Source organism: Monodelphis domestica, chromosome 7 (assembly GCF_027887165.1).
Source record: "Monodelphis domestica isolate mMonDom1 chromosome 7, mMonDom1.pri, whole genome shotgun sequence".
NCBI lineage: Eukaryota > Metazoa > Chordata > Mammalia > Didelphimorphia > Didelphidae > Monodelphis > Monodelphis domestica.
In genome coordinates, this window is record NC_077233.1 from 135,001 (window position 1) to 149,462 (window position 14,462).

Consider the following 14,462-nt stretch of genomic DNA (forward strand, 5'->3'; position numbering starts at 1 on the left):
GCGTGCTGGGGCGCCGAGGGCTCACCTGGGGGCGGCTGTGGCCTCGGGCCTTTCCCTGGAAGGATTGGGAGGGGACGTGGTGGCCGCCGAGTCACGTGGGGGCGGGGACGGGGCCACTGACGGACAGACAGATTGCCTGGGGGCTCGGGCAGCGGCAGCTGGGAAGGGATCCCGGAGGGCTGCCCCCCCTCCCTGCCAATGCACGCGGGGTGGGGGCGGGGGCTCTCCCGTGCTTGGGCACTCAGAAGGGCCGATGAGCCCCTGGCAGCTGGGCCCGGCCCGGCCGCTGCGGCTGGAGTTTCCTGGCCGGAACCTGCCGTCCTCTGAGAATGGTTCCCTCCACGGGTTCCCAGGATGCCTGGTGGCCAGCCCAGCAGCCCTTCCCCCCGCCGGCCCCTCCGCTGGAAAGATGGGGGGGCTTTAGCTGCGGAGGGGCTCCCCCCTAGCTGCCCCCCCAGCCCCCTCCGAGGAGGCCGCTCTGAGCCCCCAGGCTGTGGCTGCTGGATGGGTCTGCAACCCCCCTCCCCAGGAACCAGCCCCCCCACCGCTCCTCCCGCTGCCATCCAGTCTTGGCTCTGGGCTTTGCCCTGGGGGGGGGGGCGGGGCACGGCACCCTGGACTTCTGGCGGACTGAGGCTGCCCAGCCCCAGGCAGCTGCTCACATCCCTCCAGCTGCTGAGCCCCAGCCTCGGCGGAGACAAAGACCCGGCCCTGGCCGAGCTCGGGGGCAGCTGGGCCAGCCCCAGAGAAGAGCCGGTGTAGACCCCCTGCCTCAGGTGGAGAGCTTGGCCAGCCCTGGGGGAGACGGACCTTCCCTTGGCAAGGCTGCTCCGCCCCAATACATCCGGGCCCTCACCCTGGGGAGGGGGGCAGCAGATCGGCTCAGGGGGCTCAGACCGAGTCCTGGGTGGGGGAAGGCAAAGGCATTGTGGGTTGGAAAAGGGACGGAGAAGCAGATGTGTCCTGTGGCTTCTTCCAAGTGCAACACACACACCCATCCAGACACACTCACACACTCTCACAGACACATCCAGGCACATTCGCTCTCTCACACTCACAGACACATCTAGGCACACTCACTCTCACACTTGCACACTCACTGTCACACTCACACTTGCATACTCACTCTCACACTCACTCTCATACTCTCACACTCACAGACACATCTAGGCACACACACTCTGGCACTTGCACACTCACACTCACTCTCACACTCACAGACATATCCAGGCACACTCACTGTCACGCTCACACTTGCATACTCACTCTCACACTCACTCTCATACTCTCACACTCAGACACATCCAGGCACACTCGCTCTCTCATGCTCACTTGCACACTCACAAACACACTCTCACACTCACAGACACATCTAGGCACACTCACTCTCTCACACTTGCACACTCACGGTCACGCTCACACTTGCACACTCACTCTCACACTCACACTTGCATACTCTCACACTCACTCTCTCACACTCACACTCACAGACACATCCAGGCACACTCACTCACACTCTCTCTCTCTCACTCACACACAGTCCTATGGACTGGCATGTTGGCAATGTCACCCCTGAGCACCCGGCTCCATTCCAGGCAGTCAGCCTCTCCCTGTTTCCTCCTGTTCTTCCGTGTCCTCCCGAGGGCTCTCTAGGTGAGTCGGAGCCCGGCACGGGGCATGGGGAAGGCACTCAGTGCCAGCCGGGCGGGCTCTTCTCTGAGCGGTGGAAGGACCGTGGATGGCTCCGGCTCTCCCTTTTCGGAGAGCTCAGTCACTCCCCTCCCCAAGGCGCGGCTACCTCTTGCTCTGTCTGTTGCTGTATGAGGCGGCTCACAAGAGGTGTGAGCCTGAGCCGTCATTGCACGTCTGCCTGCCTCAGTTTCCTCATCTCTCCAGTGGGCATAACGATAGCTCGGGGGAGGACAACGGTGAAGCACTTCTTGTTGCGTCCCCAGCGACGCTCTGACGCCTCCTCTGGGCGTAAGCGATCCAGGGGTCCCCTAGAAAGAAGCCGAGGACTTTGGGGGGATGGGCAGGCACTTCAGAAGGAAAAGGCAAATCGGTGGGGGCAGAGGGGGGGCTGGGGGTGAGCGATGAGCATGGCATTTGGCTTGGCTGCCAGTGAGTGGGGGAGGGGGGTGCCAAGAGGCCAATCGAGAGCACCTTAAACCCAGAAAAGTGGGGGGGGGGCGGAGAGAACTGCCCCCCCCCCCGTCTGTGTGCCCTGAAGTCCAAACAGAAGGGAGGGGACTAACATCAGCCAGAATCTTGGGGAGGGGCCGAAGGCTTCACAAGACCAAGTAGAAGCGGGACGGGCCCGAAGGGCTGGGGGACGCCCACCGAAGGAGAAGCCTCCTGGGCCGGCCCCCCCAGTTAGCCGATGGACTCTTGCTTGCTGAGCCAAAGGCCCCGGCCCGGCCCGCCTATCTTCCGGTCTGCGCCCCCACCTGGCACTCACGTGCTGTCCTCCTCCTGCTCACGGGCACAGGCTGCTCCCCCCGGGCCCCCTCCATTGTGCGAGCTAAACGCGTTTCCCACGTCCTCCGAGCCTCTGCCTGGGGAGTCCGGAAGAGCCAGGCGAGCCCCAAAGTCTCCTCCCTGCTCCCGTCGTCCCTCTGTCTGTCCCAGGAGTGCGTGCTGCGTGTCCGTCCCGAGGCGGCCCAAGTCCGGGCTTCTCGGGAGGGGCCGAGGCAGCCGGGCTCTGCGTGCGATCTGCGCCGTTGGCGGGGCGCCCGCAGGCCTGTGTGCCCTGCGGAGGTCCCCAAGACTCGCTCCGCCTGGCTGGCGGCGTCCTCTCAGCCAAGGAGGAGACGGCCCAGGGAGGCCCCTTTGCCTCTCGCTGACTCCCGGTCGGGGTTTGGCGACCCAGAAGACCCCGCGTGGAGAGCCGCCTCTCCGTGGCCTTTTCCGAGAGCGAGAAGCGGAAGTCGTTGGCAACAACGCCGCGCAGCCAGCACAGAACCCCCCCTTGGCATTCACTCCCATCTGGGTGCCTTTCTGCGTCCTCCTTGGCCCTTCTCTGGCCCGTCTCTGCCTTCCCCGAGCTCTGGTGGGAAAACTGAAGCGTCCTCCTTGCAGAGATCAGACCGCCTCCGATCTCTGTGGCATGGCTGCTGCGAAAACACCCCCCTCCCCCTTCTCCCCCCCCCCCCGTCTTCCCCCCTCCCCCTTCTCTCCCACCCCCCTCCCCCTTCTCTCCGGCCTCCCCCTTTCTCTCCCGCCTCCCTCCTTCTCTCCCAACCCCCTCCCCCTTCTCTCCCCCTCCCCCCTTCTCTCCCCCCTCCCCCCTTCTCTCCCCCCTCCCCCCTTCTCTTCCCCCTCCCCCTTTCTCTCCCGCCTCCCTCCTTCTCTCCCAACCCCCTCCCCCTTCTCTCCCCCTCCCCCTTCTCTCCCCCTCCCCCCTTCTCTCCCCCTCCCCCTTCTCTCCCCCCTCCCCCCTTCTCTTCCCCCACCCCCTTTTCTTCCCCCTCCCCCTTTTCTCCCGCCTCCCCCCTTCTCTCCCGCCTCCCCCACAGGAGGCTGAACCTTTCCCAGGTGGCCCGGCCCGGGGAGCCAAAGCCACCCAGCCGTCGCCTGTCGTTCCTGACGGGCTGGCACAGCCCCCGCTCATCCGCTCCCCTCTGCGCACGGCTCGAGCGCCTCTGAAGGTCCCTTTTCCTTGCAGAGGCTTGTTGGGCTTCCGGAGGCCCCCGTCGTTTCCCAGATCTCGAGGCCGCGGGGAGCTCCCCTCCCGGGGTCCAAGGGGCAGAAGCGGGGCAGACTGGCGGGCGCTCTGGGCACCTTTGGGACACCTTTGGGACACCCCGGGGCCGCAGGAGGCCCCGCATGGCGGCGAGGGAGGAGAGGCTCATAGAGGGGGCCCTCTGGCAGCTCCACGAGGCCTGGAGGCCATCCCGCCCCGGAGGAGCGAAATCTGCACGTGGGGAAGGTCTGCGTGTCCGCTTCGCCCGGTTGTCTGAGCTCAGCCGTGAGCACTCCCGGGACGCAGAGGAAAGCCGGGCTTCTGCCCTAGAAGGTCCCCCTCCTCTCCGGAGCCTTCACACTCCTGTGGGGCGTCTCGGTCCCATTTGTTTTCCTTGACGCTTCCTGTTCGCTCAGTTTCTATTTTTAAAACAGGAAGTGCGGAATCCTTCCTGATTCTCTCTATCCGCCTTCTTGGTGTCTCCTTTGGAGCATTCGCAGGGCCAGAAACCTGCTCCTTCCTGAGCTCCGTCCTGCCTCCCTGCCAAGGCCAGGGGCCCCGTTGCACCCCATCTTTTCTGTGGCCGTCCCCTCGCTCTCCCCTCGCCTCCCTCAGGCCGACAGACACCCACTTTTCTCCGCCCTCCCCCAACACTCTCGTGATATGGAAATCTGGAAATCTCCGTCCATCGCCTCCTTCTCTGCTCCGTGCCCCGACGGAGCCCTCCCTGGTTACGGCTTCGGCGGCCTTCGCTGCCCCCTGGGGAGCTCTCGGGAGCCTCAGTGCAGGCCGGCCATCCCAGGCACCACGTCCGGTGGCTCCTCCCCGGCTTCTCTCTTCTCCTGAGGCCACCCACCTCCCCCTCCTTCTTGGTCTCCTCTCCACAGGCCCCGCGATGAGCCCCCCTTCTCTGGCTGAGCCACTTCTCTTGGGGCTCCCTGATGGGCCCTTCAGACAGCCCGGCAGCGCCTTTGCTCGCCGTGGACGCCGCCTTGCACACTGCATGCCTGGAATGGCATTCGTCCCCTTTCCTCCCAGGCTGGGATTTGTTGTAGTCCAGGCTGCCGCCAGGCCCCAACAATCCTGGCTCCGCCGCAGCCTTTGTGGCCTTCTGCCAGCCTCGGGCTCCTCCCCCTGCAGCCCCAAAGCTTAGGCAGGATCTGATGAGCCCCCCTTCATTCAACAAAGGCCAGCAGCTTGCTGCCCCCCCCCCCAGGCCTCTGCTGATGACCCCAGGAGGGCTTGGCTTGGAGAGGGCCCCAATGACCTTGGCTCCAGGGGCTCAGCCTGCCGCTAAAGGGATTTGTCTGGGGGGGGGGTAGTGAGAGGAGAGGAAGCTCCTTCCCTCCCTCCCTCCCTCCCTCTCTCCTTCCTTCCTTCCTTCCTTCCTTCCTTCCTTCCTTCCTTCCTTCCTTCCTTCCTTCCTTCCTTCCTTCCTTCCTTCCTTCCTTCCTTCCTTCCTTCTTTCCTTCCTTCCTTCCCTCCTTCCTTCCTTCCTTCCTTCCTTCCTTCCTTCCTTCCTTCCTTCCTTCCTTCCTTCCTTCTTTCCTTCCTTCCCTTCCTCCCTCACTCCCCCCTTCCTTCCTTCCTTCCTTCCTTCCTTCCTTCCTTCCTTCCTTCCTTCCTTCCTTCCTTCCCTCCCTCCCTCCCTCCTTCCTCCCTCCCTCCCTCCCTCCCTTCCTTCCTTCTTTCCTTCCTTCCTTCCTTCCTCCCTCCCTCTTTCCTTCCTTCCTTCCTTCCTTCCTTCCTTCCTTCCTTCCTTCCTTCCTTCCTTCCTTCCTTCCTTCCTTCCCTCCTTCCTTCCCTCCTTCCTTCCTTCCTTCCTTCCTTCCTTCCTTCCTTCCTTCCTTCTTTCCTTCCTTCCCTTCCTCCCTCACTCCCCCCTTCCTTCCTTCCTTCCTTCCTTCCTTCCTTCCTTCCTTCCTTCCTTCCTTCCTTCCTTCCTTCCTTCCCTCCCTCCCTCCCTCCCTCCCTCCCTCCCTCCCTTCCTTCCTTCTTTCCTTCCTTCCTCCCTCCCTCTTTCCTTCCTTCCTTCCTTCCTTCCTTCCTTCCTTCCTTCCTTCCTTCCTTCCTTCCTTCCTTCCCTCCCTCCCTCCCTCCCTCCTTCTTTCCTTCCTTCCTTCCTTCCTTCCTTCCTTCCTTCCTTCCTTCCTTCCTTCCTTCCTTCCTTCCTTCCTTCCTTCCTTCCTTCCTTCCTTCCTTCCTTCCTTCCTTCCTTCCTTCCTTCCTTCCTTCCTTCCCTCACTGGGAGGACTGAGGTGGGGCCCAACCAGCCTCTCCTGTGGGCCACCGCCTGCTTCTGCCCACTCTGGACTTCCTGACTCCCGTACCATCCCCCACACAGACCCAGGCCTGGAAGGCGCCCCCTCCTCAGCCCACCTCCCAGAATCCTCCACGGCCAGTTATCGTCGTTCCCCCAGCCTCGGCCTTGCACCCGGCACCAACTTCATCAGTGTGTACTGAGGCAGCACCAGAATTGAGGGCAGAGTGGGGAGGGGGGGAGGTTCCTTCCCAGTCCCATGTTCCGGGCTGGCTTCCCGCGGCCAGCCCCCTCGCCCACGCCGTCCAGCAGTGCCTTCTGCCCAGAGGTGTCCTGGTGTCGGAGAGGACGTGGGCACAGATGGGGGGGCGGCGCTGCCAGGAAAGCCCTTTCCTTGCACACTGAGCACCCCAGGCTGCAGGTTGTCTCTGCAGATGAACAAGGAACCTGAGGAGCATCCTATTGCCGGATGCTGTTGTCATGGCAACGGGCGAGGCATGGCTGGTGGCCGGAGCCTGGATGCGAGGAAGGCGAATGGAAGGGAGGGGGCCCGGGATCCGACCTCCAGAGGAGAGGCTGGGGGAGCAGCATCGGCCCGGCCTTCGCCCGCCTGGGCGGCTCTCGGAGTGATGTGTGGCTGCCCCCTCCCCTCCGAAGGAGAAGCGCCGAGCAGGGCAGCCCTTTCCTGCCCCCCGCCCCCCCAGCTCCTTGATCACCTCACCTGCAGCTCAAAGCCCTTCAGCAAATTAAAGGCTGGTGCCCCACCTCCCCGGCTTGGGCTGGGCTGCAGGAAGACTCGGCCGTTCTGGGGTGGCCCTGAAGAACGCTGAGGGCCTTTGCCCTCTGCCCCTCTGCTCCCCGGCTGTGCCAGGGCCCGGGGCCTAATGGCTTAGCACGCAGAAAGCTGCTCCCACCCCGTGCCACCGTGGATGTGGCTGTGCCAGGAGCATCGCCAGACGTCCAACCCAGAATGCTCATCGTTTTCTCCCACAAGCCCCAACCTCTTCCGAGATGCCGTCCCTCCCGGCCACCCCCTTATCCGTCCACTCCTGGGCCTTCATCCCGCCTTCTGGAGCGTCTGGCCCTCCCCTCCGGTGGTCGACGCCTTCACTTTCCTCCTCAGAAAGCTCTGGGGGCTCCCTATGACCTCTGACAAACTCCTCTGCTGGATGTTTGTCCCGATCCAGCTTCAGGCCCCCTTTCCGGCCCCGACACTGGTGGCCGTGCCGGGCCTTCACTCAGGTCCCCTCCCCCCACCTCCCCGAGCCTGGAAGACGACTGTCCCTTCCACCCCCCAGTCCTCTCCCCACTCAGCCCAAGGGGGCGTCTTCTGGGAGAGCTTTCCTGATGGCCCTCCCCAAACCACTCTGTCTCCCAGGTGTACCCAGGAACACGCCTGCAATGGGGCCTGTTTTACTGGAGCTCTTCCTCTCCCAGGACCTGGCTCAGACCCAGCTCGGGCAGGCTGTGGGCAGATTACGAAGAAACGCTGGAATGACTCCAGAGGGCTTCTTCTGCCCCTGCCACGATGCCCCTCCTGGAAGCCCTCAGCAGCCCCTTCCGCGCACCAAAGCCCCACAACGTTCTCTGTCCGGTCACTCTTCAAGTATTCTGGAAAGGCAAACTTTGTCAAGTGGCCGTGCCAGTCACTTGTGGTAGTCAGCTGTGAGAACGACTGTCGCTACTGCCACCGGTCGCTGCCCCTCCAGGCCAAGACGAGGGCAGACTGAAAGCTGGCCTCAGACTGGCTCTCCCTTCTCGCCACCTCTTAGGGCCTCGGCCAGGGTAGAGTGGAGTTTCAGCCGGTCTGGGTCTCCGGTTTCTCTTTGTGAGACTTGGAGGAAAGGATTCTGATGATGCCTAAGACACAGCGGGGCACGTGGATGGAGGCTTAGAGCCAGCGGCAGGGTCCTCAGCTCTACCTCCTCCTCCTCCTCAGCTTCCTGGGCGTCCCAACTAAAATCCCACCTTGTTCTGGAAGCCTTCCCCAAGCCCTCTCGGACACGGTGCGCCCGCCTCGGCTCTGTCAAGCTCCTTGGCACATTGGCTGCTTGTCGTCTGCCCTGTTAGCCTGGGAGCTTCTGGAGGGCAGGACCGGCCTTGCCTCCTCTTGTGTCCCCGGTGCTTGACACATAGTAGGTGCTTCATCAATGTCGATTGGTTGAGTTGGGAATCACTTTACAACCCTCCCCCTGACAGGCACAGGGACAGAGACAAAAAGTGAAACAATCCTCATCCTCAAAGGGCTTCTGTCCCTTCAAGGGAGGTCTAGTTCTGGCCTTTACTGGCGCTGTGGTCCTGAACAAGTCATTTTACTTCTCCCAGGCTCCGTCTCCTCACAGGGTGACCCAAACTCGGGGCCTGGACTCTGAGGCAGGCCACCACTCTGCCCCTCAGGTGCCCCGTGCCACACACTTTTGGGGGCTTCCCTCATGCTTAGGACGTGCCAGTTTCCCCCAGGGACGGCCAGTCAGCAACAGTGAAAATCCCAAAGAACATTCACCTTAGATCACAAAATCCATTGAAAATGGTGCTTTGTCTGGAGTCTGCATGTCCTGCGATGGTTCTTCCTCCATTTCCTGCCTTGAGTATTTCCTGAGTATGGCGGCTCGCGGAGACCCTCCCTGCCTTCTCTCTGCGATTCCACTGGGAATGTCCACTTTTCTCGTGGTTTGCTCGTGCTCCTCAGACCAGGATCGCAGCTACATTTCTAGATCGCTCGGGGGCAGCTCAGGTTCTTCTTCCCCAGCCTGGCTCCCCTGAGCTTCCCCATTTCCGAGAATGGGACCGTCCATCTTCCCCGTCACCCATTTCCTCTCTCCTTCGATCCTTACCACCTCCGGATCTCTCCTGGGTCCTCCCTCTTCAAGCCTAAGCCACTCTTCCAGGGGGCTGGTCTCCCTCCCCTCTAACCCACCGTAGCTGCAGAAATAATCGAGTCTGAAATCACCCCTGCCCGCTCTTTGGCCAGCTTCCTCCCTGGGCCCCGCTCTCCACCAGTGTTTCTGGGGAGCCCCCAGTCTCTCTCCCCAGCCTCGGGACGTCTCGTCGCCACCGCCTTGTCCCCCTCCCCGCCACGACAGGTCAAGTCTGTCGTCGCTCCTGCGTGGGATACGTCCATCTGCTCTCCTCTGGCCTAATCGCTTCCCCTTCTTTGGACATGAGCTCTGGGCGCAGGAACCATCCCGGCTTTTCTGCTTGAGGTGGTCCGGCCTAGGAAGGGCCCAGCCACAAGGCACTCGGAATCCAGCAGGCCCACCGATTTCCTTCTTTTAGGCCAGACTCGGGCGCTCTCACAGTGGATGCCCAGGAGACGCCTGGAAACCAACATCCCCCGAGAGAGCTGGTTCTCTTTCCCTCCGAGCTCTTCCTTGTTCCCACCTTCCCTGGGGCTAGTGAGGAGAGTGCGTGTCCGCAGGCTCCCAGCCCAGGAGTCACCCTGGATTCCTTACTCTCTCCCCTACCACGTCCACGATGGGGCCAAGGCCAGCCCCTGTGGTCTATCCCAGGCCATCCCTCCAAAGCTAAGGTCAGAATTGTACACCCTCTCTCCCTACGCTCAGTAAACTCCAGTGGCTCCCTGTTGCCCCGAGAGCAAAACCAAAGTCGTCTGTTTGGCATTCGAAGCCCTTCCTAGGCTGATCCCTCCTGCCTTTCCAGGACTCTTGCCCCTTCCTCTCTGCCCCCACTTTTCAGCCCAGTGACGCTGGGCTCTGGCTCTTCCGTGACCCAGACCGTCCAGCCCTTGGCTCTGGCCGTCCTCCTCAGCACCGCCTCCTGACCCCCTGGACTCCTTTCATCCCAGCCGGGCCTCGGGGGAGCCTGTTCCTGTGCCTTGTTCTCATGTTGTCCTCCCCCGCCAGAGCTCCTCAGAGGGAAGGGGCAGCTTTTGTGTCCTCGGGCTTTGCACATTGCCTGGCACTTGCAGGTGCCCCAGAACCTTCTACTGATTAATCAGCCAGAGCATTCCGGGCTGTCCCCTAATGGGGCCACGTGACCAGTCAAGGCAGACGTAAAGTGTAAACGTGAACGTGCGCTCAGGAGCCCCGAAGAGCAGCTCGAGGCGGCCGCCTCCCTCCCCGCGAGCTGGGGAAGAGCAAGACCCCGCGGGGCTTCGTTTGGGCCGACAAGCCCACAAGCCTTACTGGCGAAGCTGTGGAGCGGGCCAACGGCTCTGGGTAGCCATTTAGAACTGGGGCAGAAAATGGCCTAAACTGCCCACGGCCTTTCCCATAAATGCCCCTCCTGAGCGCAGGCCGGAGATTCCCAGCAGCCCTAAGAACGGCGCGGCGCGCGGTCGTCCGGTGAGAACAGCAAGCGGCAGGCGTCAGCTGGCCAGATCAGAGGGCGGCTCCTTTCTGCTTCGCCAGCCAGCTGCCCTTTACATCGTTAGGCTCCGTGTGGATTCCGCCCTCCGTTTCTTCCGTCTTTTAGAGCCCGTCTAGGAACTTGTTTCCACGGTATTTTGCTGACTATATTTCACTCGAATTGCTTCCCTTTTAACCCCGTAGAGGCGGGTTTGGGCCCTTCAAAGCATGGCCGAGAGAGCGAACCGCAGGCGTCCCCAGGCGGTCACGAGTGTCTGCGTCAGGAAGAGGATCAAGCACCGGGTCTAAAGAGGAGATTCTCTGACCGGACAAGCCGATTCGCTATTGCTCTGCTTGCCACGTGGAAGAACTGAAGCTTCCGCCGTGGGAAGACGTGGCCCGAAGGTTTCTCCCCTGAGAGCCCTGTTTCTTCCTTATCTTTAGCCAAACGCCTCTTCTTTTCCCTCCTGCAGTGCCACCGCTCCCGCCCGCCTCCCAGTTTGCCGCTTTTGTCACAGAACTTTCAGGCGTGTCTCCCCAGCACTATAATTTCCCCAGCTGCCTCCCTCCTCTCTCAGAAGGAGCTGTATAAAGACAAAGACGAGGGCCGGAGGAGCAGCCGGCTCGAGCCACGTGCCGCGCACCCCCCGGGGGCTCTCTCCCTGCGCAGGGGGGCTTCTCCTGCTCTTCCTCCATTCCACGCTTCCTCCTTGTCATTTGGCAACGTTCCTGTCTCATTTTCTGCTGGCGTTCTTTTGACTCGCGCTGTGGTCGTCATCACGCGTCCTGTTCACTTGGCTCCGTTTCTGTAGACTTTCCCTCGACTCTATAGTCGCCACAGTCAACCTTTCTTGCCGCCCAGGAGTGTTCCATGACACGTATGGACCACAAGTGCACCAAAAAGATTTTTATCTATTTGGCGACTTTCTTCTGACCGGTGTCCTGGGCCTGTAAGCCCAGTAACAGAGCCTCTAGGTCACATGCTTGGGCTATTTCCCTCATTTTACTCGCTTCATTCGAAATTCCTTTCCAAAATGATTCTGTAGATTCGCAGCTCCACCAACAATGTACAGGCGCGTCTTTCTTCACTCAGCCTCTCCCACACTGCCTCTTCCCAGCTTTGTCATCTTTGCCATGTTTCAAGGCGATCTGGGACTACAGTCCTCATTATGAGTTATTTGAAATGATACATGGGTAGCCCAGTGGAACTGCTTGTTGGTTTTGGGAGGGGGGAGGAGAGAATGGGGAGGGGGGAGAATCCTGAATCATGTAACCATGGAAAAATAGTCTCAATAAAAATTTTGAAAATTTTAAAAAGAGAAAAAATGAGTTACTTGGAGAATTCTTTCGTGTGATTTTATCATTAGTTTGTCATTCTTTGAAGAAGCCTTTGTTCACATCCTCTGACCACACGTCTGCTGGAGAACAGTGATATAGATGAGACAGAGAGACAGACAGACAGACAGAGAGTATATGTGATCAAGTCCTTACCAGAGAAACTCGACACAACCTTTTCCCATTCCGCTACTTCCCTTCTCATCCTCGACACATTAATAGTATCTAGGCAGAAGCTTCTCTGTTTCGGGTCATCAGATCGACTCTCTTGCAGTGGCCTCTGCCTCTTGTTGAGTTCAGAATCAGTCTCTTTCTCATCCCTGTGAGAAGTCTGTGCTCTGCTTCTCTTCTCTCTTTGGGTGCCATGATCTGTATCCATTGCCAGTGGCCTGTGGGTGCTGGGTCTGAACCCCAAAGAGATCCTCCAGAGGGGGAGAGGACCTACGTGGCCAAAATTCTTTCTGGCAGCTTTTTGTGGGAGTTACTAGGGGCATCCCTCCATCAGGGGTGGCTGAGCAGATTGTGGGACGGGCTGGTGATGGCCCTTGACGGTGCTATGATCATCAGGACTAAGCAGAATGACTTCAGAAAACACTGTGAAGGTCTGCATGAAATAAGCAGAGCCGGGAGAACATTGTACATAATCACAATATTCTTTGTTGAGCTCCCCTCAGCGATGCAATGATCTGGGACAGTTGCGGGGTGCTCTCTGCCCCCCTCCAGAGAGAGAACTACGAGAGGTGGATGCAGATCCAAGTAGCATAACAGGAGTTTATACAGTTTCTGTTGGGGTTTGGTTTTCTCGGAGGGCACCCTTACAACAGTGGCCAATGTGGAAGCTGGTTTTGCATGCTCATACACGGGGGAGGGGGGGGGAGGACACGATTTGGAGCTTATCATTTTGGAAACTGTATGATGAAAATTATTATTACGTGCCATCTTTGAATGAAACAGCAGACTGTTGTGGAGTATGGTGTAAGATGCCGGCCTCAGCCTTATTTCCGCCAGGCTGCTTTCACGTTTTATCACCGAGGAAGTTATGTTTTATGCTTCATCTGCTTTCCTAGGTGGGGGAGCGCCATTGTTTCCACTTCTCCTTTGCTGATCTCTTTCCCTCACCTGCCTCTATTTCGAAAGCAGTGCCACATGTGGCCAATGACCATTGCTTTGTAACCCGGGGTAAGGGTTGGCGGGCCTCGTCCAGCTTTGTGCTCGCCTCCTTTCACTGTTTGCCTTGCTACACGATCGTTGGCTTTTCCCATGAGTTTTGTGACCACCATATGGAAAGCCTGGGCTAACTTGAGTGATACGTCATCTTTAACCTATTGGCAAGGCACAGCCTAGGCATGAGCACGGAAATGGCCCCTTTGGTTTAACATTAGGAAAACATTCCAGGAAAGGCATGTTTGGTAAACGTCTGGAATAATTATTTTTAAAAATGGGAAACAATCAACATCAACAATGCTATCAAAAGCAAAACCATACAAAGTTCCACATGCTTATGCCAGCAGATGGTGGGAAAGCCTTTGACAAAGTTCAACATTCATTTATGCTAAATCCCCTGGAATTGTTGGAATTGCGTGGCTTCAAAAATAAGATTCAATTGTCTTTTTTGTTGTTCAGTCATTTCAGTTACATCAGACTGTTTGTGAACCCATTTGGGGTTTTTCAGGTAAAGCTAATGAAGTGGTTTGCCATTTCCTTCTCCAGCTCCCTTTATAGATGAGGAAACGGAAGTAAGTAGGGGTTACGTGACTTGCCCGAGGCCACCCAGCAAGTAAAAATCTGAGGTTGGGTTCATAGTTTGGGGATTTGAATCAGTTTTCCTGATTTTTTGGATTTTGATTCATTTTCCTGAATCTGGACTAGTGTTCTAACCACTGAGCAACCTCATTGCCCTTATTAAAATACACATACACACAATTGCACATAATTTAAAACCAAGTATCATATGCAACAGAGATACACTAGAATTCTCTCTAATTAATACAAAAGAAAAGCATGGGTGCTTACTATTGCTGTTATTCTTTTATATAATTCTGAAGATGATGCTAAAAGAAAGAAATGAAAAGTGTAAAGATAGGTAAAAACACAGAATGATTCCCATTTGCTGCCAGTATTATGGTTTACTTAGAAAACCCTACGGAATCAGCAAAGATACTGAGACGATTAACAGCTTCAACAAAGCCACAGACTGCAGAATAAACCCCCAAATCAACTATATCTCTACCCAAGAAAAGCAGAATCCAAGAGGCAATCCTGGGAAAAGGGAAATCCCTTGTCAGGAAACTAAAATACATAAAGATGCTAAAGTTTTTGCATCTATACTCATTAACAATATTGGTCTATGGTTCCATGGGTTTTTTTCTTTTCCTGGTTCAGGTATGAGTTCTATATTTGTCTTATATTTGTATAGTCGGGCACCAAATGTTCTTTAAAAGTTCCAAAGGGTCAGCTGGGTGGTCCAGTGGATTGAGAGTGAGGCCTGGAGATGGGAGGTCCTGGGTTCCAATCTGGCCTCAGATACTTCCCAGCTGTGTGACCCTGGGCAGGTCACTGAACCCCCATTGCCTAGCCCTTACCACTCTTCTGCCTTGGAGCCAATACATAGTCATGATTCCACAACAGAAGGGAAGGAGTTAAAAAAAGTTCCAGAGAATTCTCTTCTAGAGATTAGGGCTCAGGGAGCACATGGCGGCGCTCTCCGAGAGTTTAGACGGATGCCATGTGGATAAGAGCCTGGCTTGTCCTCCTTGGTCCCCGAGGACACAACGAGGAGACTTGGGGGACAAGGAAGTTTCGGAGAGGAAATGTGGGCTTGATCTCAGGATAATGACAGCTTTTTCGAAATGGAACGGCTCCCCCGGGAGGTGGCTAG

The 14,462-nt window shown here is 58.1% G+C and overlaps 1 protein-coding gene across 1 annotated transcript in view; it reads left to right on the plus strand.

Moving 5' to 3' along the window:
* CALCR (calcitonin receptor) overlaps positions 1-14,462 on the plus strand; it is a 68,716-nt gene that overhangs the window by 589 nt on the left and 53,665 nt on the right. The window lies entirely within an intron of this gene.